This window comes from Delphinapterus leucas, chromosome 8, assembly GCF_059928025.1.
Source record: "Delphinapterus leucas isolate spDelLeu-1000000601 "Yukka" chromosome 8, BTC_Dleu_Yukka2, whole genome shotgun sequence".
Taxonomy (NCBI): Eukaryota; Metazoa; Chordata; class Mammalia; order Artiodactyla; family Monodontidae; genus Delphinapterus; species Delphinapterus leucas.
In genome coordinates this window covers 58534037-58551286 of record NC_143136.1, presented here as the reverse complement: position 1 = coordinate 58551286, position 17250 = coordinate 58534037, and the positions used below count along the sequence as shown (strand labels likewise).

Genomic DNA, 17250 nt, shown 5'->3' with positions numbered 1-17250 from the left:
GTAGGTCTGGTTCAGTCTCCTGTGGGATCACTGCTCCTTCCCCTGGGTCTTGATGCACACACTACTTTGTGTGTGCCCTCCAAGAGTGGAGTCTCTGTATCCCCCAGTCCTGTCAGAGTCGTGCAGTCAAATCCCACTAGCCTTCAAAGTCTCATTCTCTGGGAATTCCTCCTCCTGTTGCCAGACCCTCAGCTTGGGAAGTCTGATATGGGGCTCAGAACCTTCACTCCAGTGGGTGGACTTCTGTGGTATAATTGTTCTCCAGTTTCTGAGTCACCCACCCAGCAGTTACGAGATTTGATTTTATTGTGATTGCACCCCTCCTACCATCTCATTGTGGCTTCTCCTTTGTCTTTGGATGTGGGGTATCTTTTTTGGTGAGTTCCAGTTTCTTCCTGTTGATGATTGTTCAGCAGTTAGTTGTGATTCTGGTGCTCTCGCAAGAGGGAATGAGTGCACATCCTTCTACTCTGCCATCTTGAACCAATCTCTGAATCATTCCATATTTTTAAAAAATTCCTGGGTTCCAAGACATATTTATTTTGGTAGGTCTGAGGTGGAGCCCAGGAATCTGTATGTAATAACCACTCCAGGTGATTCTGGTGCAGGTGATCCTTATCTTTCATTGTGAGAAACACTGCAAATCTCACTCAGAAAAAGCAGAGAAACACATGTGAGTGTGAGGCAGTAAGGCTGAACCAACTGCACATGAGTTGCACCTTCTTTGGATCCCTGTGGTTCAATAAATAAAGCTTTTGAACAGCATGTATATTCTGCCTAGTTCTAAACTTATTTGTACACTTGCCTCCACCCCCAAAAGACTGTAAGCTCCCTGAAACACAGGAATTATGTGGTATACTGACATTTGTATCTTCAGCTCGACTCACCCCCTGCCTTCTTATTGAGAAGATGCTCAGTAATATTTGTTAAATGAATGAAGACAATAAGGGTATAAATGTAATTGAAAGAGTGTGATTGAAACAGAGAGGGGTTTAGTCTTGGCCTCCTTTCACCCACCAGCTAGCTATGAGACCTTAGAGTCACTTTATCTCCTGATGTCTCAGCCCTGCATTTGTTACATGAGAGATCAGTTTCTTCCTCCTTCATAGGGCTTCTGTGGGGTAAAAATGATATAATGTATGTGGAAATTTCCTTGAAATTGCAGAGCCACTTGTTTCAATTTTTTAGAGTGTGACTGTCTATTTTTCTAACCTTTTTTCCTGTGAATGAGTGCAAGGTTATATGACTGGGGCAAAGTACACAACATTCACTTCTGGCCATTATGGGGAAGCAAATTCTATTATTTGGAATTTAAAAGAACTACATGACTTTTCCAACTTCAAGGAGAGTAAAAAATAAATTCGATACTAAAAATTTATAATGTAAATGGAATAACTGCCCCACAAATAATGGGCAGTACAAAGGAAGGGAGGTACACAGGAGCAAATTAACTATTCACATTGATGTTTGATTCTGAGATGGGGACTTTCAGATACCTGTGTTTAATGAAATGATCTCTGAATTTTAGTGGCTCCCCTAAGATCACCATAAAAGGTAACAGTTATCTGATAAGATGAGCTGAAAAGTACAAGTATATAACATCCCTTTCAAAACCTCAAGGTAGAGATTATGATTACCCCTCAAGCTGTAAAGAACCAAAGAACTGAAAGAAACTAGGTCACTTACAAGAGGTGATGTGCCCTGGGTAGTAAATGCTGGTCCAGGACTGGAGCCAGTTTATATCCCGATGAGGAAAATAAGGACAATGTAGTGAGTTTTCCATGAAGCTATATTTATTCAATTGAGCCTACTGTCTTTAATGTATGTATGTATTTATTATTTTAGTAACTTAAAAAAATGAAAGTATAGTTGATTTACAATATTAGTTTCAGGTGTACAGCACAGTGATCCAGTATTTTTGCAGATTATAGTCCATTATAGGTTATTACAAGATAATGGCTATAAATCCCTGTGTTATAGAGTAAATTCTTATTACCTATTTTATACATAGTAGTTTGTGTCTGTTAACCCATACCCCTAATTTGTCCTTCTCCCCTTACCTCTCCCCTTTGGTAACCACAAGTTTGTTTTCTATATCTGTGAGTCTGTTTCTGTTTTGCATATATATTCATTTGTATTAGGTTTTAGATTCCACATGTAAATGATATCAGACAGTATTTGTCTTTCTCTGACTTATTTCACTAAGCATAGTATTCTCTAGGTCCATCCACATTTCCACAAATGGCAAAATTTCATTCTTTTTATGGCTGAGTAGTATTCCATTGTGTGTGTGTGTGTGTGTGTGTGTGTGTGTATAGCACATCTTCTCAATCCAGTCATCTGTTGATGGGCTCTTGGGTTGCTTCTATGTCTTGGCTATTGTAAATAGTATTGTTATGAACATTAGGGTGCATATATCTTTTTGAATTAGCATTTTTGTTTTTTCTGGGTAAATGCCCAGGAGTGAAATTGCTGGATCATATGGTAGTTCCATTTTTAGTTTTAAAAATTTTTTCAATAGGTCTTTATTGGAGTATAATTGCTTCACAATACTGTGTTACTTTCTGTTGCCCAACAAAGCAAATCAACCATATGCCCAACAAAGCAAATCAACCACATGTCCCCATATCCCCTCCCTCTTGAGCCTCCCTCCCATCCTCCCTATCGCACCCCTCTAGGTCATCGCAAAGCACTGAACCCATCTCCCTGTGCCATGCTGCTGCTTCCCACCAGCCAACTATTTTACATTCAGTAGTGTATATATGTCGATGCTACTCTCACTTCACCTCAGCTTTGCCCTCCCACCCCATGTCCTCAAGTCCATTCTCTGTGTCTGCCTCTTTATTCCTACCCTGCAGCTAGGTTCATCAGACCGTTTTTTTTTTAGATTCCATGTATATGTGTTAGCATACGATATTTGTTTTTTCTCTTTCTTACTTCACACTATATGACAGACTGTAGGTACATCCACCTCACTACAAATAACTCAATTTTGTTTCTTTTTTTTTTTTTTTTGCGGTATGCGGGCCTCTCACTGTTGTGGCCTCTCCCATTGCGGAGCACAGGCTCGGGACGCGCAGGCTCAGCGGCCATGGCTTACAGGCCCAGCCGCTCCGCGGCATGTGGGATCTTCCTGGACTGGGGCACGAATCCGTGTCCCCTGCATCGGCAGGTGGACTCTCAACCACTGCGCCACCAGGAAAGCCCTCAATTTTGTTTCTTTTTATGGCTGAGTAATATTCCATTGTATATATGTGCCACATCTTATTTATCCATTCATCTGTCGATGGACATTTAGGTTGCTTCCATGTCCTGGCTATTGTAAATGGAGCTACAATGAACATTGTGGTACATGTGTCTTTTTGAATTATGGTTTTCTTAGGATATATGCCCAGTAGTGGGATTGCTGGGTCATATGGTAGTTCTATTTTTAGTTTTTTAAGGAACCTTCATACTGTTCTCCATAGTGGTTATATCAATTTACATTCCCACCAACAGTGCAGGAGGGTTCCCTTTTCACCACACCCTTTCCAGCATTTATTGTTTCTAGATTTTTTGATAATGGCCATTCTGATCGGCGTGGGGTCATCGCAGTTTTGATTTGTATTTCTCTAGTAATTAGTGATGCTGAGCAACTTTTTATGTGCCTCTTGGCCATCTGTATGTCTTCTTGAAGAGATGTCTATTTAGGTCTTCTGCCCATGTTTTAACTGGATTGTTTGTTTTTTTTTGATATTGAGCTCCATGAGCTTTTTGTGTATTTTAGAGATTAATCTTTTGTCTGTTGTTTCATTTGCAAATATTTTCTCCCATTCTGAGGGTTGTCTTTTTGTCTTGTCTTTGGTTTCCTTTGCTGTGCAAAAGCTTTCAAGTTTAATTAAGTCCCATTTGTTTTTTTTTGTTTATATTTCTGTTACTCTAGGAGGTGGGTCAAAAAAGGTCTTGCTGTTGTTTATGTCAAAGAGTGTTTATCCTATGTTTTCCTCTAAGAGTTTTATAGTGTCTGATCTTACATTTAAGTCTTTATTCCATTTGGAGTTTATTTTTGTGTATGGTGTTAGGAAGTGTTCTCATTTCATTCTTTTACATGGAACTGTCCAGTTTTCCCAGCACCACTTATTGAAGAGGCTGTCTTTCTCCATTGTATGTTCTTGCCTCCTTTGTCATAAATTAGGTGCCCAGATGTGTGTGGGTTTATCTCTGGGCATTCTATCCTGTACCATTGATCTATATTCTGTTTTTGTGCCAGTACCATACTTTCTTGATTACTGTAGCTTTGTGGTATAGTTTGAAGTAGGCGAGCCTGATTCCTCCAGCTCCGTTTTTCTTTCTCAAGATTGCTTTGGCTATTCGGGGTCTTTTGTGTTTCCATATGAATTGTAAGATTTTTTTTTCTAATTCTGTGAAGAATGCCATTGGTAATTTGATAAGGATTGCATTGAATCTGTAGATTGCTTTGGGTAGTATAGTCATTTTCACAGTATTGATTCTTCCAATCCAAGAATATGGTATATTTCTCCATCTGTTTATGTCATCTTTGATTTCTTTCACCAGTGTTTTATAGTTTTCTGAGTACAAGTCTTTTCTCTCCTTAGGCAGGTTTATTCCTAGGTATTTTATTCTTTCTGTTGCAGTGGTAAATGGGAGTGTTTCCTTAATTTCTCTTTCTGATTTTTCATTGTTGGTGTATAGGAATGCCAGAGATTTCTGTGCATTAATTTTATATCTGCAACCTTAACCAAATTCATTTAGTTCTAGTAGTTTTCTGGTGGCATCCTTAGGATTTTCTATGTATAGTATCATGTCATCTGCAAACAGTTTTACTCCTTTTCCAATTTGTATTCCTTTTATTTCTTTTTGTTCTCTCATTGCTGTGGCTAGGACTTCCAAAATTATGTTGAATAAGAGTGGTAATAGTCTTGTTCCTGATCTTAGTGGAAATGCTTTCAGTTTTTCACCATTGAGTGTGATGCTTGCTGTGGGTTTGTCATACATGGCCTTTATTATGTTGAGGTAGGTTCCCCCTATGCCCGTTTTCTGGAGAGTTTTTATCGTAAATGGGTGTTGAATTTTGTCAAAAGATTTTTCTATTGATCATCTATTGAGATGATCATACGGTTTTTATTCTTCAGTTTGTTAATATGGTCTGTCACATTGATCGATTTGCGTGTATTGAAGAATCCTTGCATCCCTGGGATACATCCCACTTGATCATGCTGTATGATCCTTTTAATGTGCTGTTGGAATTTGTTTGCTAGTATTTTGTTGAGGATTTTTGCATCTATATACATCAGTGATATTGGTCTATACTTTTCTTTTTTTGTGATGTCTTTTTCTGGTTTTGGTATCAGGGTGATGGTAGCTTTGTAGAATGAATTTGGGAGTGTTCCTTCCTCTGCACTTTTTTGGAAGAGTTTGAGAAAGATTGGTGTTAGCTCTTCTCTAAATGTTTGATAGAATTCGCCTGTGAAGCCATCTGGTCCTGGACTTTTGTTTGCTGGAAGATTTTTAATTACACTTTCAATTTCATTACTTGTGATAGGTCTGCTTATATTTTCTAATTCTTCCTGGTTCAATCTTGGAAAATTGTACCTTTTCAAGAGTTTGTCCATTTCTTCATGGTTGTCCATTTTACTGGCATATAGTTGTGCGTAGTAGTCTCTTAAAATCCTTTGTATTTCTGCAGTGTCATTTGTGATTTCTCCTTTTTCATTTCTAATTTTATTGATTTGAGTCCTCTCCCTTTTTTTCTTGATGAGTCTGGCTAAGGGTTTATCAATTTTGTTTATCTTCTCAAAGAACCAGCTTTTAGTTTTATTGATCTTTGCTTTTGTAGTCTTCGTTTCTGTTTTGTTTATTTCTGATCTTTATGATTTGTTTCCTTCTACTGACTTTGGGTTTTCTTTGTTCTTCTTTCTCTAGTTGTTTTAAGTGTAGGGTTAGATTGTTTATTTGAGATTTTTCTTGTTTCTTGAGGTGAGATTGAATTGCTATAAACTTCCCTCTTAGAACTGCTTTTGCTATGTCCCACAGGTTTTGGGTTGTCGTGTTTTCATCGTCATTTGTTTCTGTGTATTTTTAAATTTCTTCTTTGATTTCTTCAGTGATCTCTTGGTTATTTAGTAGCACACTGTTTAGCCTCCATGTATTTGTGTTTTTTACAGTTTTTTTATGTAATTGATTTCCAGCCTCATAGCGTTGTGGTCAGAGAAGATGCTTGATACGATTTCAGTTTTCTTAAATTTTCTGAGGCTTGACTTGTGACCCAAGATGTGATCTATCTTGGAGAGTGTTCCATGTGCACTTGAGAAGAGAGTGTATTCTGCCACTTTTGAGTGGAATGTTCTATAAATATCAATTAGATCTATCTGGTCTATTGTGTCATTTATAGCTTGTGTTTCCTTATTTATTTTCTGTTTGGATGATCTGTCTGTTGGTGTAGGTGGGGTGTTAAAGTCCCCTACTATTATTGTGTTATTGTTGATTTCTCCTTTCTTGGTTGTTAGCATTTGCCTTACGTATTGAGGTGCTCCTATGTTGGGTGCATGAACATTTATTAATGTTACATCTTATTCTTGGACTGATCCCTTGATCATTATGTAGTGTCCCTCCTTATCTCTTGTAACAGGCTTTATTTTAAAGTCTATTTTATCTGATATGAGTATTGCTACTCCAGCTTTCTTTTTTTAAAATTTTTATTTATTTATTTATTTATGGCTGTGTTGGGTCTTCGTTTCTGTGCGAGGGCTTTCTCTAGTTGTGGCAAGCGGGGGTCACTCTTCATCGCAGTGCACAGGCCTCTCACTATCATGGCCTCTCTTGTTGCAGAGCACAGGCTCCAGATGTGCAGGCTCAGTAGTTGTGGCTCACGGGCCCAGCTACTCTGCGGCATGTGGGATCTTCCCAGACCAGGGCTCAAACCCGTGTCCCCTGCATTGGCAGGCAGATTCTCAACCACTGTGCCACCAGGGAAAGCCTCCAGCTTTCTTTTGATTTCCATTTGCATGGAATATCTTTTTCCATCCCTTCGCTTTCAGTCTGTATGTGTCCCTAGGTCTGAAGTGGGTCTCTTGTAGACAGCATGTATAAGGGTCTTGTTTTTGTATCCATTCAGTGAGCCTGTGTCTTTTGATGGGACATTTAATCCATTTACATTCGAGGTTATTATCGATATGTATGTTCCTATTACCATTTTCTTAGTTTTGGGGGGTTTGTTTTTGTGGGTCTTTTTCTTCTCTTGTGTTTCCCACTTAGAGAAGTTTCTTTAGCATTTGTTGTAGAGCTGGTTTGGTGGTGCTGAATTCTCTTAGCTTTTGTTTGTCTGAAAAGCTTTTGACTTCTCCATTGAATCTGAATGAGATCCTTGCTGGGTAATCTTGGTTGTAGGTTTTTCTCTTTCATCACTTTAAGTATATCCTGCCACTCCCTTCTGGCCTGCAGAGTTTCCACTGAAAACTCAGCTGATAACCTTATGGGAATTCCTTTGTGTGTTATTTTTTGTTTTTCCCTTGCTGCTTTTAATATTTTTTCTTTGAATTTAATTTTTGTTAGTTTGATTAATATGTGTGTTGGTGTGTTTTTCCTGGGTTTATCCTGTATGAGACTCTCTGTGCTTCCTGGACTTGGGTGACTATTTCCTTTCCCGTGTCAGGGAAGTTTTCAACTATAATCTCTTCAAATATTTTCTCAGACTGTTTCTTTTTCTCTTCTTCTTCTGGGACCCCTATAATTCGAATGTTGGTACAATTAGTGTTGTCCCAGAAGTCTCTGAGACTGTCTTCAATTCATTTCATTCTTTTTTCTTTATTCTGCTCCTCAGCAGTTATTTCCATCATTTTGTGTTCCAGCTCACTTATTTGTTCTTCTGCCTCAGTTTTTCTGTTATTGAATCCTTCTAGTGTATTTTTCATTTCAGTTATTGTGTTGTTCACCTGTGTTTGTTTGTTCTTTATTTCTTCTACATCTTTGTTAAACATTTCTTGTGTTTTCTCAATCTGTGCTTCCATTCTATTTCCTAGATTCTGGATCATCTTTACTATCATTACTCTGAATCCTTTTTCAGGTAGATTGCCTATTTCCTCTTCATTTATTTGGTCTTGGAGGTTTTTACCTTGCTCTTTCATCTGTGACATTTTTTTGCTGTCTAATTTTTTTTTTTAATGAGTGGGATTGTGTTCCTGTCTTACTGGTTGTTTAGCCTGAGGCTTCCAACACTGGAGTTTGTAGGCTATTGGGTAGAGCTGGGTCTTGGTGCTGAGATGAGGAACTCCAGGAGACCTCACTCTGATGAGTATTCCCTTGGGTCTGAGGTTCTCTGTTAGTCCAGTGGTTTGGACTCGGAGCTCCCACTGCCGGAGCTTTGGCCCAACCGTGGGCTCGATAACCAAGATCCTGCAAGCTGCGTGGGGTGGCAAAAAGAGAAACAATATCAAAGTAAAAAATAAAATTAGACTAGGACACTATCAGATATGTTAGAAAGAATGTAAAAATAAAAATATAGACGAATCAACAACTGGAAGGTACATCAGTACCACAATAGGAAAAAAGAGGAGGAGGGAAAAGAAAAGAAAAAAAAAACAGGGGGAAAAGGCCTTGGCTGTGGAGGGCGGGGCCTAAGCAAGGTCGAGTTTTGGGCTGTGGGCAGGGCCAATGCTCGGGACCCACATGGCTGCAAAAGGCCCTGGGGACTGTGGGGGTTTGGGCTTAGGCTCAAGGAACAGAAGGTGCCCGGGCGTGACCCCCAGCCCTGGTCTCAGAGAGCAGGGGACCTCACTTGGGGCCCAGTAGGCTTCCTGGGCTTGAGTGGGCAGGGCATACGCCCTCCTCTCCTGCTCCTCTGGTCTGGGAGGGCCGCTCCCGGCTCCCTCTGCTGATCTCCCAGGCCTCCCTCCTATGCCCCCAGGACCAGTGCGGCCAGGGGGGAGGGGGAGGGCATGGAGGGCAGGGGACTGGCCTGGGATCTCAGCAGGCTCCCTGTGCCCAAGTGGGCAGGGCAGTTTCCCTCCCTCCTCTCCTGTTCCTCAGGATGGCTCTTCCTGCCTGCCTCTCCTGATCACCCTGACCTCCATCCTATGCCCTCAAGTACCCACACGGCCTGGAGGGGGCCTTGGAGGGCCGGGGATCGCCTGGGAGCTCCGCAGTCTCCCCGGGCCCGAATGGGCGGGGCAATTGCCTTCACTCCTCTCCCACTCTTCCCGGAGAGTTCCTTCCACCTGCCTCTTCTCATCTCCCCAGCCTCAGGTACGCCAATCCTGTCTGGCCTCCACTTTTCCTCCCCCCCAGTCCCCCTACATCCTACTTATACACTTTGGGGTTCCTCCCACCTCCTTGGGCATCAGAGTCCCTCACCAGCGGCCGGCAGGCGCCCTAGTTGTGGGGAGACACTAACTCTGTGTCTTCCCACACTGCCATCTTGACTCCACCTCCATTTTTAGTTTTTTGAGGAACCTTAATACTGTTTTCCATAGTGGCTGCACCAATTTACATTCCTACCAACAGTGTACAAGGGTTCCCTTTTCTCCACATACTCTCCAACATTTGTTGTTTGTAGACTTTTTGATGATAGCCATTCTGACAGGTGTGAGGTGATACCTCATTGTGGTTTTGATTTGCATTTCTCTAGTAATTAGTGGTGTTGAACATCTTTTCTTGTGCTGGTTAGCCATCTGTATGTCTTTTTTGGAAAAATATTCAGATCTTTCTGTTTTTTGATTGGGTGTTTGTTTTTCTGATATTGAATTGTATTCTCTGTTTACATATTTTGGATATTAATCCCTTGTCAGTCACATCGATGATTTGCAAATATTTTCTCCCATTCCATAGGTTGTTTTTTTGTTGTGTCCTTTGCTGTGCAAAAGCTTTTAAATTTAATTAGGTCTCATTTGTTTTTGCTGTAATTTATATGGCAAAGAGTGTTCTGCCTCTGTTCTCTTCTAGGAGTTTTTTGGTTTTCATTCTTACATTTAGGTTTTTAAACCATTTTGAGTTTATTGTTTTATTTGGTGTGAGGGGATACTCTAATCTCATTGGTGGCTGTCCAGTTTTCCCAGCACCACTTGTTGAAGAGGTTGTCTTTCCTCCACTGTATATTCTTGCCTTCTTTGTTGTAGATTAATTGACTATAGGTGCATGGGTTTATTTCTGGGCTTTATACTGTTCCATTGATTCACGGGTCTGTTTTTGTGCCAGTACCATACTTTTTTGATTACTGTAGCTATGTGGTATAGTCTGAAATCTGGGAGGGTTATGCCTCCAGCTTTGTTCTTTTTCCTCAAGATTATTTTTAGGGTCTTTTGTGGTTTCATACGAATTTTAGGATTATTTGTTCTACTTCTGTGAAAAATGTCATGGGTATTTTGATAGGGATTCCATTAAATCTGTAGATTGCTTTGGGCAGAATGGCCATTTTAACAGTATTCTTCCAATCCAAGAGCATGGGATATCTTTCCTCTTTATATCATCTTCAATTTCCTTCATCAAAACTTTTCAGAGTATAGGTCTTTTACCTCCTTGGTTAAGTTTATTCCTAGGTATTTTATTCTCTGGTGAGATTTTAAATGAGATTTTTTTTTTTTTTTTACTTTCTGATATTTTGTTATTAGTGTATAGAAATGTAACAGATTTTTGTACATTAATCTTGTATCCTGTGACCTTGCTGAATTCATTTATTAGTTCTAATGGTTTTTGGGTGGAAGCTTTAGGGTTTTCTATACAGAGTATCATGTCATCTGCAAATAGTGACAGCTTTACTTTTTTCCCTTCCAATTTGGATACCTTTTATTTCTTTTTCATGTCTTATTGTTGTGTCTAGGACTTCCAATTCTATGTTAAAAAGAAGTGGTGAGAGTGGGCATCCTTGTCTTGTTCCTGAGTTTAGTGGGAAGTTTAGTTTTCATCATTATGTATGATGTTGGTTGTGGCTTTGTTATAAATAGCCTTTATTATTTTGAGATATGCTCCTGTTATACCCACTTTGATGAGAGTTTTTCTCATGAATGGATGTTGGGTTTTATCAAATGCTTTTTCTTGTCTATTGAGATGATCATGTGATTTTTATCCTTCCTTTTGTTATTGTGGTATATCATGTTGATTGATTTGGGAATATTGACTCTGGAATAAATCTAACTTGATCATGGTGTATGATCCTTTTTATGTATTGTTTGATTCAGTTTGCTAACATTTAGTTGAGCAATTTTGCATCTATATTCATCAAAGATATTAGCCAGTGATTTTCTTTTTTTGTATTGTGTTTGGTTTTGGTATCAGGGTAATAGTGGCCTCATGGAATGAATTTGGGTGTGTTCCATATTCTTCAATTTTTTTGGAATAGTTTGAGAAGGATATGTATTAGTTCTTCTTTATATTTTGGTGGAATTACCTGTGATGCTGTCCCATCGTGGACTTTTGTTTGCTGGGAGTTTTTGAATTACAAATTCAATTTCACTTCTAGTGATCAGTATTTTCAAATTGTCTGTTTCCTCTTGATTCAGTCTTGGCAAGCCGTATGTTTCTAGAAATTTGTCCATTTCTTCTAGGTTGTCCCATTTGTCGGCATGTAACTGTTTGTAGTATTCTGTTATGATTTTTTATATCTCTGTAGTATCGGTTGTAATTTCTCTTCTTATTCTGTTTGAGTCCTCTTTTCTTCCTGGTGAGCCTGGCTAAAGGTTTTTCAATTCTGTTTATCTTTTCAAAAACCCAGCTCTTAGTTTCACTGATCTTTTCTGTTGTTTTCTATCTCTGTTTATTTATTTCCTCTCTGATCTTTATTATTTCCTTCCTTTTGCTGACTTTGGGCTTTGTTTTTTATTTTTCTTATTCTTTTAGGTGGTAGTTTAGGTTGATTATTTGAGATTTTTCTTGTTTATTTAGGAAGGCCTGTATTGCTATAAACTTTCCTCTTAGAACTGCTTTTGCTGCATCCCATAGATTTTGGAAAGCTGTGTTTCCATTTTCATTTGTCTTGGGGTATTTTCTGATTTCCTCTTTGATTTCATTGACCCATTGTTTTTTTAGTAGCATGTAGTTTAGTCCCCACATGTTTGTTCTTTTTCCATTTTTCTTTATGTAGTTGATTTCTAGTTTCATACCATTATAGTCAGAAAAAATGCTTGATATAATTTCTATCCTCTTAAATTTGTTGAGGCTTGTTTCGTGCCCTAGTATCCCAGTATGTTCTTCAGGATAGTATGTGGTCTATCTTGGAGAACATTGCATGTGCAGTTGAAAAGATTGTGTATTCTGCTGTTTGGGGATGAAATGTCTTGTAGACAAATCTATTCAATCCAACTGGTCTATTTTTTTTTTTAACATCTTTATTGGAGTGTAATTGCTTTACAGTGGTGTGTTAGTTTCTGCTTTATAACAAAGTGATACAGTTACACATATACATATATCCCCATATCTCTTCCCTCTTGCGTCTCCCTCCCTCCCACCCTCCCTATCCCACCCCTCGAGGTGGTCACAAAGCACCGAGCTGATCTCCCTGCCAACTGGTCTGTTGTGTCATTTAAGCACTGTTGCCTTATTGATGTTCTGTCTGGATGACCTGTCCATTGATCTAAGTGGAGTGTTAAAGTCCCCTAGTATTATTGTATTATTGTCAGTTTCTCCCTTTATGTCTGTTAATATTTGCTTTAGGTGCTCCTATATTGGGTGCATATATGTTAAGAAGTGTAATGTCCTCTTCTTGTATTGATCCCTTTATCATTATATAATGCTCTTCTTTGTCTTTTGTTATAGCCTTTGTTTTAAAGTCTATTTTGTCTAATATGAGTATTGCTACCCCTGCTTTCTTGTCATTTCCATTCATGTGAAATATCTTTTTCCATCCCCTCACTTTCAGTCTATGTGTGTCTTTAGCCCTGAAGTAAGTCTCTTGTAGGCAACATGTTGAAGGGTCTTTTTTTTTTTAATCTAGTCAGCCACCATATGTCTTTTTTTTTTTTTTTTTTTTGCGGTACACAGGCCTCACACTGTTGTGGCCTCTCCCGTCGCGGAGCACAGGCTCTGGATGCGCAGGCTCAGTGGCCATGGCTCACGGGCCTAGCCGCTCTGCGGCATGTGGGATCTGCCCGGACTGGGGCATGAACTCGTGTACCCTGCATCGGCAGGTGGACTCTCAACCACTGTGCCACCAGGGAAGCCCACCATATGTCTTTTGATTGGAGCATTTAGTCTGTTGATATTTAAAGTAATTGTTGATAGGAATGTACTTATTGCCATTTTATTATTTGTTTTCCACTTGTTTTTGTAGTCCTTTTCTGTTCATTTCTTCTTCTTTTTGTTTTTTCCCTTGTGGTTTGATAAATTTCTTTAGTAGTATGCTTCTGTTCCTTTCTTTATGTTTTTTTGTGTATCCATTGTAGGTTTTTCATTTGTGGTTACCATGGGGTTCATATATGTTGACCCATAATTATATCTACTTGATTTAAACTTATGGTCATTTAAGTTCAAACACATTCTAAAACATCTACATTCTTTACTCTCCTTCCCCACATTTTGTTTTTTTAAATGTCATCTTCATGCTTATCCCTTTAACAGTTTGTTGTAGTTATAGTTGCTTTTACAATTTTTTGTGTTATAATCTACATACTGGCTTATTCAAGTAATCTTCAATTCTTGCTATATATCTGCCTTTCCTAATGAGATTTACCCTTTCCTCTAGATTCTTCTTTTCCATTTAGAGAAGATCCTTCAAGGTTTCTTTTAGGGTAGGTTTAGTATTGCTGAATTCTTTTAGTTTTTGCTTGTCTGAGAAGTTCTTTATCTCTCCTTCTATTCTAGAGGATAATCTTGCTAGGTAGATTATGCTAGGTTGCAGGTTTTTCCCTTTCAGGAGTTTGAATATATCATGCCACTCCCTTCTGGCCTGCAAAGTGTCTGCAGAGAAATCAGCTGATAACCTTATGGAAATTCCCTTGTACATGACTCTTTGGTTTTCTCTTGCTCCCTTTAGAATTCTCTTTATCTTTAATTTTTGCCATTTTAATTATGGTATGCCTTGATGTGGGTCTATTTGGTATCATCTTGTTTGGGACCCTCTGTGCCTCCTGTAACTAGATATATGTTTCCTTCTTTAGTTTTAGGAAGTTTTCAGCCATAATGTCTTCAAATACATTTTCTATACCGTTCTCTCTCTTATTCTGGAACCCCTATAGTGTGAATGTTGGTGGGTTTAATATTATTCCAGAGATCTCATATGTTACTTTCGTTTTTTTTCTTCTTCATTTGTTTTTCTGTCTGCTATTCTGATTGGGTGATTTTCATTATTTTATCTTCCAAATCACTTATGTGTTTTTCTGTGTCATTTAGTCTGATATTCATAGCTTCTAGTGTGTTTTTTTATTTCATATATTGAATTATCTATTTTTGATTGGGTCTTTTATATTTTCTAGTTCCTTGTTAAAATGATTTATGTTTAGATCAATTCTCTCCCCTAATTCGATTAGCATTTTTATTACTAATGTTTTGAACTTTTTTTTTTAAAGGGACGACATATATTCCTTTTCCAAATGTTACAGTAAAACCAGGTGGAAGAAAATGGTTTTAGCAGTTAGAAAAAAAAAAAGGTACACATCTGGAGTTTGGCCATTAAAAGTAATTTACAACACTGAGAGGGGAAGAAAAAAGACAAGAAGTTGTTTCCCATTACAGACCTCCCCACCACCCCAAAGCTTAATACTTGCTTACCAAGTCAAAAAAGTGACAGTTGATTCACAAGCTGGAGGTTTGAACTTGAGTAAGGCATTTATAAAAACCCAGACAGGGGCAGTGTCCTCCCCAGCCCAGGGGCCACTAGGCACAGCACAAGAGATTACAAACTCAGCAGGGGAAGGCTGGACACTCATGGTTTGGGAGTGTAGGCACCCCCACCTCTGGCTCAAGGATTTGGGGAGTAACCTGCCTGGAAAAGAATTGGGGACGAAAACCAGCAATTGCCTTCTGCATGGATGGGGACAGGGAAGGAGGTAGGGCCAGGGGCAGGAGCATTTCCCATCACTAACCTAACTTAGGAAACTGCAAGGGACCATCTTCAACTGCCTTAAGAGGAAGACCAGATGGATGATGGGAGAATCCACAAGAAGGAGAGGAGGAGAGGGAACGTGGCTAGGGGGCAACAGCCCCTTCCCTTCTGGGCACAGGGAGGCAACCAGGGCACCAGGTCCAGGCAGTGACCACAAGGACAGCAAGGACAGCTTAGAGATCACCCATCTGCCCCCACCCAGCTACTCATTCTGCCTACCCGCTGGTGTAGGGCCACTCTCCGGCCCGAGCAGTGGATGACTCTGTGCCTGGGGCCCTGCCTCTTCTGTGTCTCCTCCCTTGGAGGCAGCACCAGCCTCTGCTCCTTTGGCCTGGGGCTCCTGGCTCTCAGGTAGCGGCAACCTTCCCTCCCTGGGCAGTGCCTTCCTCGCTGCAGGCACCGACTCCCCCCCGCTCCTGCCCTTCCTCTGTGGGTGACGAGGCAGACAGATCATCCTGCCCCGGCTTCCAATTTCTCCTGAAGGCCAGGCCACTCAATTTGGAAGGCTTCTTGAAAGAGAATGTCTTCTTCTTCTTGGGGGTCTCCTCCCCCTTGGCCTCAGCGCCCTGGCTAGGGGGTGCTGGCTTGATGGCAATGCCAGTGGCCCCAGCTGCCTCCTCTGTTCCATTCATGGGGGAGGGGGCGACTCCCCTTTACCTTTGGGGGATAAGTCTCCACTGCTTTTCACGCAGCCATTCTTGTGGCCGTTCTCCTGTCCATTGACCTTTGCGGGGGAAGTGCCTGCTGCCTCCTTGGTGGTTACATTGCCCTGGGGAGCCTTGGAGCTCTGGCTGCCCATGGTGGGGTTCTGCTGGAGGGGCGCCTGGAGCCACCCTGGGCTTGTTCCACAGGAGATAGTTTGGTCAGGTGGGCCTCACCGGGGGGGGGGGGGATGGGGTGGGACTCGTGGCTGATGGAAGGGGCCCCACTCCATGCCCCCCTCCCACTAGCTGTGCCGGCCCCACTCTGTGCCAGAATGCCACCCTGTTTTGAATTTTTTATATGGTAAATTGTTTATTTCTGTTTCATTATTTTTTCAGGGGTTTTCTCTTGTTCTTTCAATTGAGGGTAGTTCCTCTTCCTTTTCATTTTACTTAACTTTCTGTCTATGAATTTAGGTAAACCATTACCTATTGTGGTCTTAAAGAGGTGTTCTCATGTGGAAGCCTCCCTATGCAGAGCGCGTGTGCCCAGTGCCTTTGGCGGGAAGGCTGGAAGTTATGTGGATGCCAGTCATGTCTTTCCTCAGGTTGTGCTGGTTGCTGTCACCTTGGTAGGCACTGTGGCTGGTGATGGAGGAGCTAGAGCCTCACAGTTTGAGGTGGGACTTCCTCTCTGCTCGCTGGCTGTCATCGTCCTGTCAGGGGTGGGGTCTGATCCCTAGTTGCTGGAGCAGAAGCCCTGAGGGTCAGGCTTGCATTGGCTCTGTTCCGTTTAAGTGTGTATTTTTCCTTCTCCCGCACTGGGACCTTTGCCCCGAAGGAGGGGAGTGCTGAAGCAAGTGGGGCTTGTGCTGTTCTAGAGGACCAGTGTGTTGCCTGTGTAGAAGTCTGCAGCTCTGCTCGATGCAGCCCATGGTTGCATCTTTTCCCTGGTCTTGGCTGCCCCAGATCTGGTGCTGTGCTGCCATGGAATGAGTGGGACTGGAGCGGGGCCAGAGCATTGGCTCAGCTTGGGCTGGGGCATGCAGTGAGGCAGCTGTGGAAAATCTGGACAGCCACATTGCTGTCAGAAGTTTGAGCTGCTTCTGGAGTGCTGCTTTGAGTGAGCACCAACAGTGGCTGCCACCGCCCCACCTGGACTATGTCCTGGGCTGCCTCTAAGTCCTTAGCTCAAGTCTTTACCCAGGTCCTGACCACCCTAGATCCAGTGCCACACTGTGGAGTGGAGTGAGGAGGGTTGAGGTGTTTGCTTGACTCTGTCTTTTTTTCTAAGATCATGTCTTCCCTTGCTTTGGCTTATTAAAATGTCCTTGCTTCTATGAAATATAAGTATTTTTTAAAACTGGCAAAGAAAAAGTGGACAATGATATTATGTCTCCTCATTCAAATGTATTTACTCAGCCTTGAGTTTGACTTCTGGATCCATTCAAGATAAGTGGCTTGAGGTAAATTTCTAATTTTGATTTTACCACATGTAAAGTCACAGAGGTTCATAATAACACATGTAATATTTGCAAATAACATATGTAATATTTGCAAAGACCTTAGCACACTTTGTAGTAC

General features: G+C 40.8%; 1 protein-coding gene and 1 pseudogene across 7 annotated transcripts in view; one reads left to right on the top strand and one right to left on the bottom strand.

Moving 5' to 3' along the window:
- The window catches only part of LOC111172887 (uncharacterized), a 113550-nt gene that overhangs the window by 48374 nt on the left and 47926 nt on the right, over positions 1 to 17250 (top strand). The gene's annotated exons all lie outside the window — the stretch shown is intronic.
- LOC149748566 (MARCKS-related protein pseudogene) lies at positions 11055 to 16095 on the bottom strand (annotated as a pseudogene).